The 22,500-nt window shown below is 44.5% G+C and overlaps 1 protein-coding gene across 3 annotated transcripts in view; it reads right to left on the minus strand.

Annotated features, from left to right (window-relative positions):
- Positions 1 to 22,500, minus strand: part of klu (klumpfuss) — a 73,434-nt gene that overhangs the window by 41,061 nt on the left and 9,873 nt on the right. The window contains exon 2 of one of the 3 annotated variants that reach the window (XM_053780451.2): positions 12,052 to 12,076. The exons of the other annotated variants lie outside the window; for them this stretch is intronic. The gene's annotated coding sequence lies outside the window, so the exon portion shown is untranslated. The remainder of the gene's footprint in view (positions 1 to 12,051; positions 12,077 to 22,500) is intronic. 3 annotated transcript variants of the gene reach the window in all.

Raw genomic sequence — 22,500 nt, forward strand, 5'->3', positions numbered from 1 at the left:
CGCCTCTGCTCCCTCTCTCAGGACCCATGGGGAGATGTATCTGGCCCCATTGCCTTTGAGGTATCTAGCTCACTCAGAAGCCTCTTCACTTCTTCCTCGGTTCTGTGCACTGTGTCCAACACTTGGTGGTGTTCCCCACCTCTCCGTCTTTCTGGAGCCCCTTCTGTCTCCTCTGTGAACACTTCTTTGAATCTCTTGTTGAGTTTCTCACATACTTCACGGTCATTTCTTGCTGTCTCTCCTCCTTCCTTTCTTAGCCTGATTACCTGGTCCTTGGCTGTTGTTTTCCTCCTGATGTGGCTGTATAACAGTTTCGGGTCAGATTTGGCTTTCGCTGCTATGTCGTTTTCATATTGTCTTTGGGCCTCCCTTCTTATCTGTGCATATTCGTTTCTGGCTCTACGACTGCTCTCCCTATTCTCCTGGGTCCTTTGCCTTCTATATTTCTTCCATTCCCTAGCACACTTGGTTTTTGCCTCCCTGCACCTTTGGGTGAACCATGGGCTCATCCTGGCTTTTTCATTATTCCTGTTACCCTTGGGTACAAACCTCTCCTCAGCCTCCTTGCATTTTGTTGCTACATATTCCATCATCTCATTAACTGGCTTCCCTGCCAGTTCTCTGTCCCACTGAACCCCGTTCAGGTAGTTCCTCATTCCCGTGTAGTCCCCTTTCTTGTAGTTTGGCTCCATTCACCCTGGCCTTCCTGCTTCTCCCTCCACTTGTGTGTGTGTGTGTGTGTGTGTGTGTGTGTGTGTGTGTGTGTGTGTGTGTGTGTGTGTGTGTGTGTGTGTGTGTGTGTGTTGTGTATGTATGTGTGTGTGTGTGTGTGTGTTTGTGTGTGTGTGTGGGTGTGTGTGTGTTGTGTATGTATGTACTCACCTAGTTGTACTCACCTAGTTGAGGTTGCGGGGGTCGAGTCCGAGCTCCTGGCCCCGCCTCTTTACTGATCGCTACTAGGTCACTCTCCCTGAGCCGTGAGCTTTATCATACCTGTGTGTGTGTGTGTGTGTGTGTGTGTGTGTGTGTGTGTGTGTGTGTGTGTGTGTGTGTGTGTGTGTGTGTTGTGTATATGTGTGTGTGTGTGTGTGTGTGTGTGTGTGTGTGTGTTGTGTATGTGTGTGTGTGTGTGTGTGTGTGTGTGTGTGTGTGTGTGTGTGTGTGTGTGTGTGTTGTGTATGTGTGAGTGTGTGTGTGTGTGTGTGTGTGTGTGTGTGTTGTGTTTGTGTGTGTGTGTGTGTGTGTGTGTGTGTGTGTGTGTGTGTTGTGTGTGTGTTGTGTGTGTGTGTGTGTGTGTGTGTGTGTGTGTGTGTGTGTGTGTGTGTGTGTGTGTGTGTGTGTGTGTGTGTGTGTGTGTGTGTGCGTGTGTGTGTTCTACATTTACGTCAGATGCGTGTCTGTTGGAGACATACGATGGAGACCCCATCACACATACATAACACACACACACACACACACACACACACACACACACACACACACACACACACACACACACACACACAGTGCAAAAGTTTGCAACAAGACTAGTCCCAGAGCTACGGGGATTGTCCTACGAAGAAAGGTTGAGGGAAATCGGCCTGACGACACTGGAGGACAGGAGGGTCAGAGGAGACATGATAACGACATATAAAATACTGCGCGGAATAGACAAGGTGGACAAAGACGGGATGTTCCAGAGAAGGGACACAGAAACAAGAGGTCACTATTGGAAGTTGAAGACTCAGGTGAATCAAAGGGATGTTAGGAAGTATTTCTTCAGTCATAGAGTAGTCAGGCCGTGGAATAGCCTAGAAAGTGACGTAGTGGAGGCGGGAACCATACATAGTTTTAAGGCGAGGTATGATAAAGCTCATGGGGCAGGGAGAGAGAGGACCTAGTAGCAATCAGCGAAGAGGCGGGGCCAGGAGCTATGAGTCGACCCCTGCAACAACAAATAGGTGAGTACATATTCATGAAACACGAGAATAAAAGGAGCACATAAATTTACTTTATTGTATAGAAAAAAATTGAAGAATTAAAAGCTAAATAGGAAAGTTGTATAAAAGAATGTGAGAGAACTGAGACGAGGAGAGGACTGCGAGTGTCTGCCGTGTCAGCAACACATACAACATTCATGACTCACAACAACGTTGGTATTGTTAATGCAGGGAAACTGACTGGCTGGATAACTAGACTTTTCTGAACCACTTGTTCTCTCTACACCCCACACTAGCAAAACCTATTAATGGCTGGGGAAATCCTAGCATCGGAGAATGTACAGAGAACCTCCATTGTTCGTGTAAATTCAGTCAAGAACTTCAGTTACTGGGAGCACCTGAAGTCCCCTCGAACCGAGATTTGCGCCTGAAAAATTCCAGAGGGATTGGTCCCAAATCTGCACAACGAAATTCATCCCTTCGACAGCAAGAGGCTTGGCAGGTGGTGCAAAATACCTCTGATAAAAAGCAAGGATGTAATGTTTGCACTAACAGATAGCACCACCACCACAGCCACAACTATCACCCCCCCACCACCACCTACTTGTGTCACCACCACCACCACGACCACCCACCACCACTACTACCACCTATATCACCACTACCACCACCACCATCACCACTTGCCACTTTACTGAGAAGAAATCTTCCCACTAGACCAAACACCAATTACTCGACACATAATTAAAGATGGAGCCCAATACCTGAATGCCACAAACCCCTCTGATCAGCGTTCAGGTTCTAGCAAGCAGAGTTGAACGAAGATCACAGCAAACACGTCATTCATTTTGGCACCTTCCTCACCGCATTTCGTTCGGTGACGAGTGTTGGTGAACCACTGTACGTACACACACGAACCCTGTACGACCCTCAACATAACCTAACCTGCTCGACCCTCCACGCAAATGACCCAGTTAATTCTACCTTAGTTCCATTATTATTATTGTTATTATTATTATTATTATTATTATTATTATTATTATTATTATTATTATTATTATTATTATTATTATTATTATTATCATTATTATTATTACTCACGGGAAAACGCTAAACATACAAAGGCCACACAGCGCCTAGAAAATGGGAGGAGTCTGATTTGACACGAGAGATGAACAGCTTCGGATCCTTGAATCAAGAGCCCTTCACTAGCATTCAAGTCAGGCTACAGTTGCACCCAGTGTCAAAATGTCTATCTATGCTTACACCATCAGGGTTGTACTGTTTTCCTGTTGATCACCTGTTCACCTGTTAACAAGTTTTGAAGTCATCTCCCCCGAGGCCAGGTCCCAGACCAGTCATGTCCCCCGAGGCCAGGTCCCAGACCAGTCCTTCTGGCGGATATGTAAGCAGTAAGGTAACCTAAGTACGTAGCAACAGGTGTAAGGTGACTAACATCCTAGTAACTATTTACTGTCAGGTCAACAAGGGCAGCAGGTGCAAGGGTACCTACCTACACCTATTCACTTCCAGGTAAAATAGATAACTGCTTTCATTTCGTGCAGTAAAGAGATGACTCAGTAGATTTCACTTGTCTTTAATGAGGTGTGATAGATCAGTCAATCGCGATAGGCAATTGTTCATTACTTAATCGTCTTCCATGAGTTTCCTATCAGTCTTGATGGTAGAGCAAGACTTAAGTGGAAAGTGATCATTCCAGGACACTTTATTGAGGAAAAAACTTAATTGTACGAGTTTCTCCCACACTCCCACGTCTCCGCTGGCCGCTAGTAGGTCCACACTCCCACGTCTTCTTTGGCCGCTCTCTCCGGTTTCAAGAGTCTTGTCGTACCTCTTCTTAGTTATGTATTGATCCTGCCTCCACTACTTCATTCTCTAGATTGTTCCACTTCTGACAACTCTATGGCTGAAGAAATACTTCATATGATTGATCAGCTTCCAGTTGTGTCCACTTGTGTTCCATCTTTGAAACATGTCCCTGTTCACCTTGTCAATTCCTCTCAGTAATTTATACTTCGTTATCATGTCCCCACTATTCCTCCTGTCAAGTGTGTGTGTGTGTGTGTGTGTGTGTGTGTGTGTGTGTGTGCACCAACATCACAAGATAAACCAGTCTTGCACAGGCCATAAAGCCGACTTTTTTTTTAGGCTGATCCGCGTCACTTTAGGTCAGCTACAAGACGCTTTACAGATTACTTTATTACTCTCAAGGTACTAAAACTTTTTTCTTACCTCAGGAACAAAATCTAGTAAGAATCATTTTAAGAAAGAATCGCCATTAATTCGGAACAGAGCAGCTGAAGGCAAGACAGAGACTGCACGAATGATGGTTACCTGAACTCCATTCCGGGGACCACTGCCTCCGCGGCCCAATCCCACACCAGGCTGTTAGCGCCCACCACCCGCACTCCAACACATGCAACACAACCCGGCTGATCAGGAACTGATTTAAGGAAACTGTCACGTTCCCCTCTTGAAGACAATTTGGGGTTTATTGATAATCCAACTCATGCCTGAAGGGTGCTGAAGAGTCGTGGTTCCTTTACACTTACTGAATTCTCTCTCGGTGTATTAATCCCTCCCTGCTTGTCACTGGAGGTGACGAGGTGCAGATTTGGGTTTTAGTACAAGTTCAATCATTAAATTAGAGAAAAAATTGGACAAATGGGTGGGTGAGAATGGTTAATTTTGAAGTGGACCTCCCCTGTATGGGCCAGTAGGCCTGCTGCAGTGTTCCTCCATTCTTATGTTCTTAGGTAACTCAGTTATAGGCTCTCAGTAGCCTGTAACCTGGCTCTCAGTAGCCTGTAACCTGGCTCTCAGTAGCCTGTAACCTGTCTCTCAGTAGCCTGTAACCTGGCTCTCAGTAGCCTGTAACCTGGCTCTCAGTAGCCTGTAACCTGTCTCTCAGTAGCCTGTAACCTGTCTCTCAGTAGCTGTATGTTCCGTGTTCCGTTATACGTTCATGTTGTATGTTCATGTTGCAGGTTCATGTTGCAGGTTCATGTTGCAGGTTCATGTTGCATGTTTCATGTTGCAGGTTCATATTGCATGATCATGTTGCACGTTCATGTTGCACGTTCATGTCGCAGGTTCACTTTGCAGGATCATGTCGCAGGTTCATGTTGCAGGTTTATGTTGCAGGATCATGTTGCAGGTTCATGTTGCAAGTTCATGTTGCATGTTCATGTTGCAGGTTCATGTTGCAAGTTCGTATTGCAGGTTCATGTTGCAGGTTAATGTTGCAAGTTCATATTGCAGGTTCATGTTGCAGGTTCATGTTGCAGGTTTATGTTGCAAGTTCATATTGCAGGTTCATGCTGCAGGTTCGTGTTGCAGGTTCATGTTGCAGATTCATGCTGCAGGTTCATGTTGCAGGTTCATGTTGCAGGTTAATGTTGCAAGTTCATATTGCAGGTTCATGTTGCAGGTTCATGTTGCAGGTTTATGTTGCAAGTTCATATTGCAGGTTCATGTTGCAGGTTCATGTTACAGGTTCATGTTGCAGGTTAATGTTGCAAGTTCATATTGCAGGTTCATGTTGCAGGTTCATGTTGCAGGTTTATGTTGCAAGTTCATATTGCAGGTTCATGCTGCAGGTTCGTGTTGCAGGTTCATGATGCAAGTTCATATTGCAGGTTCATGCTGCAGGTTCATGTTGCAGGTTAATGTTGCAAGTTCATATTGCAGGTTCATGTTGGAGGTTCATGTTGCAGGTTCATGTTGCAGGTTTATGTTACAAGTTCATATTGCAGGTTCATGCTGCAGGTTCATGTTGCAGGTTCATGTTGCAGATTCATGCTGCAGGTTCATGTTGCAGGTTCATGTTGCAGGTTCATGTTACAGGTTCATGTTACAGGTTCATGTTACAGGTTCATGTTGCAGGTTCATGTTGCAGGTTCATGTTGCAGGTTCATATTGCAGGTTCATGTTGCAGGTTCATGTTGCAGGTTCATGTTGCAGGTTCATGTTGCAGGTTCATATTGCAGGTTCATGTTGCAGGTTCATGTTGCAGGTTCATATTGCAGGTTCATGTTGCAGGTTCATGTTGCAGGTTCATGTTGCCTCATACACCTCCCTGACTCACTTCAGAGTCACGGTTCCTGGTGTGCTACGTGGTCGCTGTCTTCCACAACTCTCGCAACTGTTTCCTCGCGTTCCTCCGAGCGTTTACTTGACCAGTACGGGCTTACCGCTTCCCCCCATGATCGTAAGAGCCATGGGGGGGTTATCATGGGTCTAATATTTTTGACGAGGCTAATAAAGCGCAGAAAGCGCCGATGCTTCATCAAATGCCACGAAAGGTTAATAATGATTTAATTTCGCCTCATACTCATGGCAGCTTCGAAGAAAACAGCGGAGCCATAGCTCGTGCAATAGCTCACTCAAACACCTCCTTTTATATCTAAAAAGAAAAAAAATCAGCAATAATATGGCCGTGCAAATCTCTCTCTCTCTCTCTCTCTCTCTCTCTCTCTCTCTCAGCAACGTACGAAACGTATTCTTAATATCAAAACAAAGGCGAAATGCGCTCTTCTTTTTTTCCTGCAAAAGTTTCACCACTGTGCCTGTTTTCTATGGTTCAAGTTGAATCAGAGAGAACGGAGCTCCAGGAGATTTTCGAGGGTAAACTTGAGCAATATTTCCTTCTACGTCATCTTTTCCCCCCAAAATCGTTTTTATCCACTGTTCTTTCACGGTCTTTCAAATAAAGTAATGTAAGAGATCAAGAATGTGATGTACCACATCACAGAGTAATGGCAAAATAAAGTTGTATTAATATCATTGAAAAATATTAATGAAAGTTGTTATTATTATTATTATTATTATTATTATTATTATTATTATTATTTCTTCTGACTTAAGTATAGTTTAAAACTCGCTCACACGTGAGCAAGTCGTGTATAATTTTTGCACAATTATACACGACGATGCATCATGGTATAATCTAGTGGAGAATGAAAGTCGCCGTTCTAGAGCAGTTAAACCCATGTAGGGTCACCAACAGCCTGGTTGGTCAGTGTACAGGTCGCAATCAGAGAACGGAGGGCCGATCCTTCACAATTCCTTGTGTTGAATGGCCCGCATGTATTTAGGGACGATTTTTATTTACTCAGTGAACGTTTCACCCAACAGAAACGTTTCTCATACGCAAAGGCAGAAGCGTTTCTGCCTTTGAGAACGTTTATTTTGTCTGGCTGACGAACTAGGCTGTTGCTGTCAGCGGCTGGTAGCAAGTTGCAGAGTCTTGAACCACGTAAGTAGACACAGTATTCTCTCATTGTGTCCACGGTGCCCCTCCTTTATTCTTCTCTTTCTTACGTATCTTTCTCTCCACTATGTTGTTATAACACTGTGTAATGTTTCTCTCTTTTTTCCGTTCCGCAGAGAACAGTTTCTTAGTCTGAGGCGTTTAAGAGGCACGTAAGTTTCCCAGTCTTCCAGTAACAATAATCTACCTCGTCCATAATTACAGTTGTCCTCAAAGATTTGTTAAGTTAAACCATAAATTAAGGAAAGATCCTGGACTTCACTTTACGAAACAGACAAAGTAAATGTGATAGTAATTATGGACAAGGTAGATTAAAGTAGAAAAATGAACATGATATTAGAAGACGGAGGAACTTACGTGATCCTTAAATACTTTAATAATTCTATGCTGGCAGTCAACGACCTATGTACATTCAGTGAGGTAGTCAGCCTTGCTAGACACTGACCACACAACGACGTTCAAGCAGTGACAGCACAAGTGTCTTCAACAGCACTGTTGCTGGTTTCACTTCTCTCGTTTTCAAAAGCCTCGTAATGTAAAAAAATTGTGGCCTTCCGCCCATTTCTTGTCGTTCTCTTAACGACAGACTTTATGATACGATTCTTCACGGGTCTTTAACATTGTGTTGTCCTGAGGGACTGTCTGCCTGCGCTGGGTCCTGTGTGGTTTGGCTGCGTTGCTTCCAGTGTCTTGTGCTTGCGTGTTCATGGACCCCAGTGAGGGGCTCTTGATCCATGGAATTGGGCCTTGACCTTTCCTTCCTTGGATCGACACTGATTGCCTTCCATTTCCTCCCTATCCCACTACCCCTCCTTCCTAGACACCTGCACGATCTCCTCCCTCGTACCTGTTTAGTGTATTCCCATAATGACAGTAGCAACAGTTCCGCTGATCTACCTTTAGTCTACCTGGAGGGTATTCCGGGGATCAACGCCCCCGCGGCCCGGCCCATGACCATGCCTCCCGGTAGATCAGGGCCTGATCAACTAGGCTGTTACTGCTGGCCGCACGTAGTCTAACGTACGAACCACAGCCGGGCTGATCCTACTTTGTTTGTAAATTCAACAGCCCTCAGTTACCCTGTTCATTCCCTCATTTTCCTCATCTCTTATCGCTGCCTCTCTCTCTCTCTCTTTCTCCCTCCCTCGCTCCCTCTCTCCCCCCCCCTCTCTCTCTCTCTCTCCCTCCGCCTTCAGCCCACTCACCGTCTCATCACAGTGCTTTGCCTCCCTCTTCATCTCTCCTCCTCCTCCTCCTCCGTTATCTCCGTTATCTCGCTCCTTATCAGACAGTCATTGTTCTAGAGTTTATCAGTAGCTGAGAGACTGCAACTCACCACCCTCAGCTTACACAAGAAACTGACTGACGCCTTATTGAACCAACTGGAATATGGAGGAGTCTAGGGTAGCTCTCTCTCTCTCTCTCTCTCTCTCTCTCTCTCTCTCTCTCTCTCTCTCTCTCTGTTAACAATGTTAAATAACTATTACTGGTATTATTATTATTATTATTATTATTATTATTATTATTATTATTATTATTATTATTATTATTATTATTATTATTATTAACTGAAGTTATATACAGGGGCCCTACAGCGACTTTTGAATAATAATCATAATGATCATAATAATAATAATAATAATAATAATAATAATAATAATAATAATTAACAATAATAATAATTATAATATTAATACTAATAAACAATAACAATAACAATTTCACTTCAAATAACTGTGCAAAATATACACAATAATTGGAAACCCCGGCTCTGATCCGAGGAAGAGGCTAGTTGCTCCAGTTTCCCGGATCAAGAGCCATTCACTGCCACCAAGGCACTCATCCCTTGAAGAGCACATAGTGATAACTAACAACCTAGTTACTAACTAGCTAACTAACTAACAGCTGTTCTCCCACTACCGTTGACGTTACAACTTTGTCCTGACTTTAGTATCGCATCAATGATGCTATCAATACCGAGAAGTTGATGAATAAGATACATCTGCAGCATCAATAAGATACATCTGCAGCATCAATAAGATACATCTGCAGGATCAATAAGATACATCTGCAGCATCAATAAGATACATCTACAGCATCAATAAGATACATCTGCAGCATCAATAAGATACATCTGCAGCATCAATAAGATACATCTGCAGCATCAATAAGATACATCTGCAGCATCAATAAGATACATCTGCAGGATCAATAAGACACATCTGCAGGATCAATAAGATACATCTGAAGCATCAATAAGACACATCTGCAGCATCAATAAGACACATTTGCAGCATCAATAAGACACATCTGCAGCATCAATAAGACACATCTGCAGCATCAATATGACACATCTACAGCATCAATAAGACACATCTGCAGCATCAATAAGACACATTTGCAGCATCAATAAGACACATCTACAGCATCAATATGACACATCTACAGCATCAATATGACACATCTGCAGCATCAATAAGACACATTTGCAGCATCAATAAGACACATCTGCAGCATCAATAAGACACATCTGCAGCATCAATAAGACACATTTGCAGCATCAATAAGACACATCTGCAGCATCAATAAGACACATCTACAGCATCAATATGACACATCTACAGCATCAATATGACACATCTGCAGCATCAAAAAGACACATCTACAGCATCAATATGACACATCTGCAGCATCAATAAGACACATCTGCAGCATCAATAAGACACATCTGAACCATCAATAAGACACATTTGCAGCATCAATAAGACACATCTGCAGCATCAATAAGACACATCTGCAGGATCAATAAGACACATCTGAACCATCAATAAGACACATTTGCAGCATCAATAAGACACATCTACAGCATCAATAAGACACATCTGCAGGATCAATAAGACACATCTGCAGCATCAATAAGACACATCTACAGCATCAATAAGACACATCTGCAGCATCAATATGACACATCTGCAGCATCAATAAGACACATCTGCAGCATCAATAAGACACATCTGCAGCATCAATAAGACACATTTGCAGCATCAATAAGACACATCTGCAGCATCAATAAGACACATCTGAAGCATCAATAAGACACATCTGCAGCATCAATAAGACACATCTGCAGCATCAATAAGACACATCTGCAGCATCAATAAGACACATTTGCAGCATCAATAAGACACATCTGCAGCATCAATAAGACACATCTGAACCATCAATAAGACACATTTGCAGCATCAATAAGACACATCTGCAGCATCAATAAGACACATCTGCAGGATCAATAAGACACATCTGCAGCATCAATAAGACACATCTGCAGCATCAATATGACACATCTGCAGCATTAATAAGACACATCTGCAGCATCAATAAGACACATCTGCAGCATCAATAAGACACATTTGCAGCATCAATAAGACACATCTGCAGCATCAATAAGACACATCTGAAGCATCAATAAGACACATCTGCAGCATCAATAAGACACATCTGCAGCATCAATAAGACACATCTGCAGCATCAATAAGACACATTTGCAGCATCAATAAGACACATCTGCAGCATCAATAAGACACATCTGAACCATCAATAAGACACATTTGCAGCATCTGTAAGACACATCTGCAGCATCAATATGACACATCTACAGCGTCAATAAGACACATCTGCAGCATCAATAAGACACATTTGCAGCATCTGTAAGACACATCTACAGCATCAATAAGACACTTGCAACATCAGTCTCATTTAAATAGGACTGAAGCTCACTTGTGGACTTATTAACCGAATTGAAGCTTAAATGAGAACGAATAATCCCCAGCACAAGCTTAATCAAAACAGTTAAAAGCTAGTCAAACTTCACCTGCCACATATAAACACTGTACAAGCTTTACACAAGCTTTACACAAGCTTTACACAAGCTTTACACAAGCTTTACACAAGCTTTACACAAGCTTTACGCAAGCTTTACACAAGCTTTACACAAGCTTTATACAAGCTTTACACAAGCTTTACACAAGCTTTACACAAGCTTTACGCAAGCTTTATACAAGCTTTACACAAGCTTTACACAAGCTTTACACAAGCTTTACATACACTAAGAAAGCTTAAATAAAGAAATATAAAACTTTTAGCTTTTGAAATGTGGATAACGTGGAGTTTAAACCACAAAGACGGTATGTATAGAGGATTAAACTCTCAGGAGAGTTTGATCCTCTATATAGAGAGGACTGAAGCCTCATTAGGACGTATAGAGAGGACTGAAGCCTCATTAGGACGTATAGAGAGGACTGAAGCCTCATTAGGACGTATAGAGAGGACTGAAGCCTCATTAGGACATATAGAGAGGACTGAAGCCTTATTGGAAAGTATAAAGAGGATTGAAGCCTCAACTGAGGCATATTAAGTGGTTTCCCACCTCTTTCTCTCTCTCTCTTTCTCTCTCTCTCTCTCTCTCACTCTCTCTAAGTTTTCTAGCACCACCAAAACTGAAATCATTCAAAGTATTTCTAATTCATCTTCAACTTTTAAATTTTGTTATAACATCACAACAATAAAAACAACAAATTAATTATTACGGAAGCAACAGAAAATTAAGTCTCAGTGGCAACAGAAAATGGGATTTTTCTTGCAGCTGTAACAGAAAATAGGATTTTAGCTGTAGCTGCAACAGAAATTGGGATTGTAGCATCAGCTGCAACAGAAAATGGGATTTCAGTCGCCTCTGCAATACAGTAGAGAGAGAGGCAAGAAGCTGATTTATTATACAACAGCAACAACAATAGCAACAACAGCAATAAAGAATCATTATCCAACACATAAATAACGTACCTTTATTGACGTACTTGGCTCAGACCTTTGAAGAAAAATAGAAATGTTACTTTAATTAGGAGTAAAAGTATATTGAAAATTTCTTAGACACGAAATATACTTCAGATTCGTATTGTTATTAAATTACATTTCGTGATATGTAAACTGGTTTTAAAAATCTAAATTAGGGCCAGCCTTAAACGAGACACATTTACCATCGTTCGTTTAACTGCTGTCGTGCCAGACGTGTGTTGGCATGGTGGCTCAAATGGTTCTCTGAACCGCAACCTCCCCACCCATCCTTCAGAGTGTAGGCACTGTACTTCCCACCTCCATGACTAACCTCCCCACCCATCCTTCAAAGTACAGGCACTGTACTTCCCACTTGCTGAGTTTTTTCACTGTAATCATCGCTTCCCTACTTTTCAATGGAGGTATCTTGTACCTTCTGCCAAGCCTCTTGTCTTCGTACGTAATGATTTCGGTGTGCAGATTTGGAACCAATGCTTCCAGTGTCTTTCTCGCCTTTGTTCTAAGGAGTACAATTCTAGTGGGCTTCAAACACTCAGTAATTTAGGTGCCTGACTGAGTTTAAAGAAGCTGTGAAGGTTCTCTATACATTTTACAGTTCTGCAATTTAGTCTGGCTTGAAGGTGGCCGCTAGTACACAGCAATATTCTATTCTAGAGAGAACGAGTGACTTGAAGAACGCTATCATTGGCTTGGAATCTATTGTTTTGAAAGTTCTAGTTATTCAGTCAATCATTTTCTTTGCAGGTGGGATAATGACATTGTTGTGTTCTTTAAAAGTGAGATTTTCTAACATTATCGCTCCCAAATGTCTATCAATATATTGATTTACGTTCTTTTGAGAGATTTGACTTTGTCTTGTTCTCTGATCTTTTTATTTCCTCAATCCTTTCGTAACGTAGTAACTATAATTTATCCTCATTGAACATCATATTGTTGTCAGTAGATCACTGCAAGACTTGGTTTATATCATGAAGATTATAGTATCGTCTGCAAAGGATGATAGAGTGTTATGGTTTATGTCTCTGTCAGTGTCAGATATGAGAGTAACAAAAGAGAAGTGGGGCGAGCACCGTGCCTTGAGGAACAGAACACTTCACAGTAGCAGCCCCTGATTTCACTCTGTTAGTTCTGTTAGTTAAATATCCATCTTCCACCTTCCCAGTTATTCCCTTTGCACGCATTTTGTGTATAATTACCTCATGGTCACACTTGTCAAAAGCTTTTGCAAAGTCTGTGCGCACTACATGTGCACTTAGCTTGTCTTCCAGCACGTCAAGACCATGTCATAATGGTCCAGCAATTGCAAGAGGCAAGACCGACTCCTTCTGACCCCATGTTGACCTGGGTTGTGCAACTGCTGCAATTCAATATGACTGGCAACATTTCTTCTTTAAACCCTTTCAAAAATCTTGTTTATGTTTGATGTTAATGCTGTAGGTCTTTAGTTTTTTTTTTCAATTGCTTTGCTGCTGCCTTTTTTGAGTTGGGATGTGTTATTAAATTTTAATGACTGTGAGATGACTGCAGTGTCCAGATTGTGCCGTAAAATATTTAAAACACTTGACAATGGGTTCTTTTAAGTCTTGATGAATATGGCGTTACACGAGTCAGTGTTTGTGATTACAATACCTGCTTCTGTAGCTGTTACTATAATATCTCTACTGTTACGTACAAGAAGGAGAGAGAGAGAGAGAGAGAGAGAAGAGAGAGTGAATTAAAGTTAGATGAATCAGAGGGCAAAATTCAACACTAACTGAGATCACAAACATTACAAATTAAAACAAAGACAATCTTTCATCACTGAAACCGAGGAGGGGCGAGCCCGAGATACGAAATAAATCAAGAGAAGGTGGTGTGTAGGAGGCAGGTGCCTGGTCCCGTCTCTATCATTCAGCTGAAGGGATGGAACCCAGAGGATGCATCTCCCTTTAACGTTCACCTCTATCTCTCTCTCTCTCTCTCTCTCTCTCTCTCTCTCTCTCTCTCAAACCACCGTCATTCACATGGTTAAATAGAACGTTTGTATGAACCTTCAGCTCTTTCATATCATCGCCATTCACAGTTTCACAGGATGTTTGTATGAACGGAAGGAACATGTGAAGGATCTGGGTGTAATAATGTCAACTGACCTACATTTTAAAGAACAAAGTAAAGCCAGTGTCAGGACAGCCAGGAAAATAAACGGGTGGATTATGATGACTTTCAACACACAGTGCTAGTGGTGACACTGTTCGAATCGCTTCCCCTGTCTCTATTAGTGTTCGGTGTTGACTGCTCCTTTCAGGGCAGGAGAGATGTCAGAGCTGGAACACGTACAAAGATCATTTACCGCCCGCAAAGAGCCAATAAGGCACTTAAACTACTGGGAACACCTGAGTCTAAATACGCAGAAGAGATGAAGATACTTGACAATATATTCATGGAAAATACTTGAAAGACTAGTCCACAACACCTGGAGTGAGACATATGTGAGGCAGTGCAAAATGCACCCAGTGAAAAGTAAAGGAGCCGTGGACACAATAAGGGAACACTGTATCAACATCCCGGGTCCCAGACTTATCAACATGCTACCAGAAGTTATGGGAAACATTGCTGGGTCAAGTGTAGAAGTCTTCAAGATTAAACTGGACAAGTATCTGCACCGAGTGCCTAATCAACAGATCTAGCACAGGCCTCGGCCACTAGGAAAACTCTCGAAACCCATCGCAGGTATATTAAAGATAGCTTACCTGCCCGCCTTCCACCCCCCTCATTCATGGAGAACAAAAGAATGAATTAATGCTATAGGGCTCCTGATCCAAGGAACTAGAGTTGCCCCTCCCTTGGGTAGAAACTCGTTGCCTCCCATTCCCCAGCAGCTGTGTGACCACTACGGGTTTAGCGCTTCCCCTTGAATGTAATATTATTGTCAGCACACAATACGCACGACTCCACAATAACATAGTTGCAACAATTCACAAATAACCCACAACCTGTAGATCGATGTTTAGGAGGAAGAGAGAGAGAGAGAGAGAGAGAGAGAGAGAGAGAGAGAGAGAGAGAGACAGACAGACAGACAGACAGACAGACATATGAAGACATTATTGGGGCAACGTTTCGTTCATGTTAGAGCTCAGTAGAGACTGATAAAGCTCTAGCCTTAGATAAACGTTGTATTAGAGTTCTAGTCTGAGAGAAACGTCGTGATAGAGCTCTAGCCCGGAAGGAAGGTGGCATCGAGACCCTGACGTCCATGTTGTGGCTTTATAACTCTCCTCAGTCTGTTTCAACTGTTCAAAACATTGTTCAAGCCTCTGTTCATAAATTAAATCAGACTTTATACTATAGTCAGTCATTTCCTCAGTCATTACCACAGTCAGTCATTATCGTGGCTCGGTGGCCTGGTGGCTAAAGCTCCCGCTTCACACACGGAGGGCCCGGGTTCGATTCCCGGCGGGTGGAAACATTTCGACACGTTTCCTTACACCTGTTGTCCTGTTCACCTAGCAGCAAATAGGTACCTGGGTGTTAGTCGACTGGTGTGGGTCGCATCCTGGGGGACAAGATTAAGGACCCCAATGGAAATAAGTTAGACAGTCCTCGATGACGCACTGACTTTCTTGGGTTATCCTGGGTGGCTAACCCTCCGGGGTTAAAAATCCGAACGAAATCTTATCTTATCTTATCTTATCTTATCATAGTCAGCCATTGCCACAATCAGTCATTACCACAGTCAGCCATTACCACAGTCAGTCATTACTACAGTCAGCCATTACCATAGTCATTACCATAGTCAGTCACTACCACAGTTAGTTGTTACCACAGTCAGTCATTACTACAGTCAGCCATTACCATAGTCATTACAATAGTCAGTCACTACCACAGTTAGTCGTTACCACAGTCAGTCATTACCACAGTCAGTCAATACCACAGTCAGCCATTACCATAGTCAATCATTACCACAGTTAGTCATTACGACAGTCAGTCATTACCATAGTCAGTCATTACCACAGTCAGTCATTACCACATTCAGTCATTACCATAGTCAGTCATTACCACAGTCAGTCATTACCACAGTCAGTCATTACCACAGTCAGTCATTACCATAGTCAGTCATTACCACAGTCAGTCATTACGACAATCAGTCATTACCACAGTCAGTCATTACCATAGTCAGTCATTACCACAGTCAGTCATTACGACAATCAGTCATTACCACAGTCAGTCATTACCATAGTCAGTTATTACTACAGTTAGTCATTACCACAGGCGGTTACAACCACAGTCAATCATTACCACAATCATTCATTGCCACAGTCAATCATTACCACAGTCAGTCATTACCATAGTCAGTCATTACCACAGTCAGTCATTACGACAATCATTCATTACCACAGTCAATCATTACCACAATCATTCATTACCACAGTCAGTCATTACCATAATCAGTCATTATCACAGTCAGTCATTACCATAATCAGTCATTACTACAGTTAGTCATTACCACAGGCGGTTACAACCACAGTCAATCATTACCACAGCCAGTCATTACTACAGTCAACCATTTCCATAGTCAGTCATTACCATAGTCAGTCATTACCATAGTCAATCATTACCATAGTTAATCATTACCATAGTCAGTCATTACCACAGTCAGTCATTACCATAGTCAGTCATTACCATAGTCAGTCATTACCATAGTCAATCATTACCATAGTCAGTCATTACCACAGTCAGTCATTACCATAGTCAGTCATTACCATAGTCAGTCATTACCATAGTCAATCATTACCATAGTCAGTCATTACCACAGTCAGTCATTACCATAGTCAGTCATTACCACAGTCAATCATTACCATAGTCAATCATTACCATAGTCAGTCATTACCACAGTCAGTCATTACCATAGTCAGTCATTACCACAGTCAGTCATTACCATAGTCAGTCATTACCATAGCCAGTCATTACCATAGTCAATCATTACCATAGTCAGTCATTACCACAGTCAGTCATTACCATAGTCAGTCATTACCATAGTCAATCATTACCATAGTCAGTCATTACCACAGTCAGTCATTACCATAGTCAGTCATTACCATAGTCAGTCATTACCATAGTCAATCATTACCATAGTCAGTCATTACCACAGTCAGTCATTACCATAGTCAGTCATTACCATAGTCAGTCATTACCATAGTCAGTCATTACCATAGTCAGTCATTACCATAGTCAGTCATTACCATAGTCAGTCATTACCATAGTCAGTCATTACCATAGTCAGTCATTACCATAGTCAGTCATTACCATAGTCAGTCATTACCATAGTCAGTCATTACCACAGTCAGTCATTACAACAGTCAGTCATTACCATAGTCAGTCATTACCATAGTCAGTCATTACCATAGTCATTACCACAGTCAGTCATTACCATAGTCAGTCATTACCACAGTCAGCCATTACCATAGTCATTACCACAGTCAGTCATTACCATAGTCAATCATTACCACAGTCAGTCATTCAATTACTGTCTTGCCACCTTCACCCTCCTCCACCCTGCAGCCACTGTATTACCCACCTACTTCAGAGTGCAGGCACTGTACTACCCACCTTCACCCCTCCTTCAGAGTGCAGGCACTGTACTACCCACATTTACCCCTCCTTCAGAGTGCAGGCACTGTACTACCCACCTTCACAGAGTGCAGGCACCTACCCATCTTCACCCCTCCTTCAGAGTGCAGGCACTGTACTACCCACCTTCACCCCTCCTTCAGAGTGCAGGCACTGTACTACCCACCTTCACCCCTCCTTCAGAGTGCAGGCACTGTACTACCCACCTTCACCCCTCCTTCAGAGTGCAGGCACTGTACTACCCACCTTCACCCCTCCTTCAGAGTGCAGGCACTGTACTACCCATCTTCACCCCTCCTTCAGAGTGCAGGCACTGTACTACCCACCTTCACCCCTCCTTCAGAGTGCAGGCACTGTACTACCCACATTTACCCCTCCTTCAGAGTGCAGGCACTGTACTACCCACCTTCACCCCTCCTTCAGAGTGCAGGCACTGTACTACCCACATTTACCCCTCCTTCAGAGTGCAGGCACTGTACTACCCACATTTACCCCTCCTTCAGAGTGCAGGCATTGTACTACCCACCTTCACCCCTCCTTCAGAGGGGAGGCACTGTACTACCCACCTTCACCCCTCCTTCAGAGTGCAGGCACTGTACTACCCACCTTCACCCCTCCTTCAGAGTGCAGGCACTGTACTACCCACCTTCACCCCTCCTTCAGAGTGCAGGCACTGTACTACCCACATTTACCCCTCCTTCAGAGTGCAGGCACTGTACTACCCACCTTCACCCCACCTTCAGAGTGCAGGCACTGTACTACCCACCTTCACCCCTCCTTCAGAGTGCAGGCATTGTACTACCCACCTTCACCCCTCCTTCAGAGGGGAGGCACTGTACTACCCACCTTCACCCCTCCTTCAGAGTGCAGGCACTGTACTACCCACCTTCACCCCTCCTTCAGAGTGCAGGCACTGTACTACCCATCTTCACCCCTCCTTCAGAGTGCAGGCACTGTACTACCCACATTCACCCCACCTTCAGAGTGCAGGCACTGTACTACCCACCTTTACCCATCCTTCAGAGTGCAGGCACTGTACTACCCATCTTCACCCCTCCTTCAGAGTGCAGGCACTGTACTACCCACATTTACCCCTCCTTCAGAGTGCAGGCACTGTACTACCCACCTTCACCCCACCTTCACAGTGCAGGCACTGTACTACCCACCTTCACCCCTCCTTCAGAGTGCAGGCATTGTACTACCCACCTTCACCCCTCCTTCAGAGTGCAGGCACTGTACTACCCACCTTCACCCCTCCTTCAGAGGGGAGGCACTGTACTACCCACCTTCACCCCTCCTTCAGAGTGCAGGCACTGTACTACCCACCTTCACCCCTCCTTCAGAGGGGAGGCACTGTACTACCCACCTTCACCCCTCCTTCAGAGTGGAGACACTGTACTACCCACCTTCACCCCACCTTCAGAGTGCAGACACTGTACTACCCACCTTCACCCCACCTTCAGAGTGCAGGCACTGTACTACCCACCTTCACCCCTCCTTCAGAGTGCAGGCATTGTACTACCCACCTTCACCCCTCCTTCAGAGGGGAGGCACTGTACTACCCACCTTCACCCCTCCTTCAGAGTGCAGGCACTGTACTACCCACCTTCACCCCTCCTTCAGAGGGGAGGCACTGTACTACCCACCTTCACCCCTCCTTCAGAGTGGAGACACTGTACTACCCACCTTCACCCCACCTTCAGAGTGCAGACACTGTACTACCCACCTTCACCCCACCTTCAGAGTGCAGACACTGTACTACCCACCTTCACCCCTCCTTCAGAGTGCAGGCACTGTACTACCCACCTTCACCCCACCTTCAGAGTGCAGGCACTGTACTACCCACCTTCACCCCACCTTCAGAGTGCAGGCACTGTACTACCCACCTTCACCCCTCCTTCAGAGTGGAGGCACTGTACTACCCACCTTCACCCCACCTTCAGAGTGCAGGCACTGTACTACCCACCTTCACCCCTCCTTCAGAGTGGAGGCACTGTACTACCCACCTTCACCCCACCTTCAGAGTGCAGGCACTGTACTACCCACCTTCACCCCTCCTTCAGAGTGCAGGCACTGTACTACCCACCTTCAACCCTCCTTCACAGTGCAGGCACTGTACTACCCATCTTCACCCCTCCTTCAGAGTGGAGGCACTGTACTACTCACCTTCACCCCACCTTCAGAGTGCAGGCACTGTACTACCCACCTTCACCCCTCCTTCAGAGTGGAGGCACTGTACTACCCACCTTCACCCCTCCTTCAGAGTGGAGGCACTGTACTATCCACCTTCACCCCTCCTTCAGAGTGGAGGCACTGTACTACCCACCTTCACCCTTCCTTCAGAGTGGAGGCACTGTACTACCCACCTTCACCCTTCCTTCAGAGTGCAGGCACTGTACTACCCACCTTCACCCCTCCTTCAGAGTGCAGGCACTGTACTACCCACCTTCAACCCTCCTTCACAGTGCAGGCACTGTACTACCCATCTTCACCCCTCCTTCAGAGTGGAGGCACTGTACTACTCACCTTCACCCCACCTTCAGAGTGCAGGCACTGTACTACCCACCTTCACCCCTCCTTCAGAGTGGAGGCACTGTACTACCCACCTTCACCCCTCCTTCAGAGTGGAGGCACTGTACTATCCACCTTCACCCCTCCTTCAGAGTGGAGGCACTGTACTACCCACCTTCACCCTTCCTTCAGAGTGGAGGCACTGTACTACCCACCTTCACCCTTCCTTCAGAGTGGAGGCACTGTACTACCCACCTTCACCCTTCCTTCAGAGTGCAGGCACTGTACTATCCACCTTCACCCCTCCTTCAGAGTGCAGGCACTGTACTACCCACCTTCACCCCTCCTTCAGAGTGGAGGCACTGTACTACCCACCTTCACCCCTCCTTCAGAGTGGAGGCACTGTACTATCCACCTTCACCCCTCCTTCAGAGTGGAGGCACTGCACTACCCACCTTCACCCTTCCTTCAGAGTGGAGGCACTGTACTACCCACCTTCACCCTTCCTTCAGAGTGCAGGCACTGTACTACCCACCTTCACCCTTCCTTCAGAGTGGAGGCACTGTACTACCCACCTTCACCCTTCCTTCAGAGTGCAGGCACTGTACTACCCACCTTCACCCTTCCTTCAGAGTGCAGGCACTGTACTACCCACCTTCACCCTTCCTTCAGAGTGCAGGCACTGCACTACCCACCTTCACCCTTCCTTCAGAGTGCAGGCACTGTACTACCCACCTTCACCCTTCCTTCAGAGTGCAGGCACTGCACTACCCACCTTCACCCCTCCTTCAGAATGGAGGCACTGTTCTACCCACCTTCACCCTTCCTTCAGAGTGCAGGCACTGTGCTACCCACCTTCACCCCTCCTTCAGAATGGAGGCACTGTGCTACCCACCTTCACTTCTTGAGGGGCTCTCCAGTTTCCCTGAATCCTTTCATTAATGTCATCTTGCTCTCACTCCAACAGCACGACAAATCATAAAAATCACTTGTCTCCAGTCACTCCCATCACTCTCACGAACCTACCTCTCAAAATCTCCCATACCCCTTCCCTCTGACTCTTCCTGGGACGACCTCCTATCCCTCCACCTCAGATTTATATTCCCTCCTAGTCATCCTACTTTGTTCTGTTGTCTCTAAATGTCCAAACCACCTCAACAACCCTTTCTCAGCCCTTTGAATAATATTTTTGGTAACCCCACACCTTTTCCTATTAATGCTCAAAGCTCTGAATTTTCTGCACATTATTGTCTTCAAACACGACATCTCCACTGCTTCCAGTCTTCTCCATGGCGCAGTATTTAAACCCCTCATTCACACCCATGTAACACAATTGGTACCACTAAACTCCGGTATATTTCGTTTTTTGCCTCTATAGATAATGTTCTGTCTCCACGGACACTACATTGTACCACCCACATTTACACTCCCTTCCCCCACCTCACCAATTCTATGGTTCGCCTCAGCTTTCAAAGCCCCATATGTCGACAAGCTCACTCCCACATGTGTAAACATATTTTGCTTCATATTCCCTCCATCCAGTCTGATATCCAATCTTTATTTCACTTATTATCTTTCTCGTTCCTACGTTAACTTTTAGATTTCTTCTTTTAAAGAACAAAAAGGCACAATACCGCGGCTGGAACAATACACAAATAACCCGCACATAAGAGAGAGGAGCTTACGACGACGTTTCGGTCCGACATAGATCGTTTACGAGTCACAATGACACACAAGAGTGAGGGAGCCAGTATATATAGAAGAGGTGGGAAAGGGACGGGACCAAGAGAGGAAGAAAGAACGAAGTGGGGAAGTAGTGGTGTAGGTAATGATGGTAGTGGAAGTAGCAGTACAAGTAGTAGTGGTAGTAGTAAGTAGGAGAAGTAGTGGTAAACAGAAAGGGAAGTGAAGCGAGGTAATAGTAGTAGAAGTAGTGGTAGCGCTAGTGGTAGAAGTAGTAGTAGTGCTAGTGGTAGAAGTAGTAGTAGTGCTAGTGGTAGAAGTAGTAGTAGTGCTAGTGGTAGAAGTAGTAGTAGTGCTAGTGGTAGAAGTAGTAGTAGTGCTAGTGGTAGAAGTAGTAGTAGTGCTAGTGGTAGAAATAGCAGTAGTAGTGCAGCTGTGGTAGAAGTAGTAGTAGTAGTGCAGCAGTGGTAGAAGTAGTAGTAGTGCTAGTGGTAGAAGTAGTAGTAGTGCTAGTGGTAGAAGTAGTAGTAGTGCTAGTGGTAGAAGTAGTAGTAGTGCTAGTGGTAGAAGTAGTAGTAGTGCTAGTGGTAGAAGTAGTAGTAGTGCTAGTGGTAGAAGTAGAAGTAGTGCTAGTGG

This window comes from Cherax quadricarinatus, chromosome 26 (assembly GCF_038502225.1).
Source record: "Cherax quadricarinatus isolate ZL_2023a chromosome 26, ASM3850222v1, whole genome shotgun sequence".
Classification (NCBI taxonomy): domain Eukaryota; kingdom Metazoa; phylum Arthropoda; class Malacostraca; order Decapoda; family Parastacidae; genus Cherax; species Cherax quadricarinatus.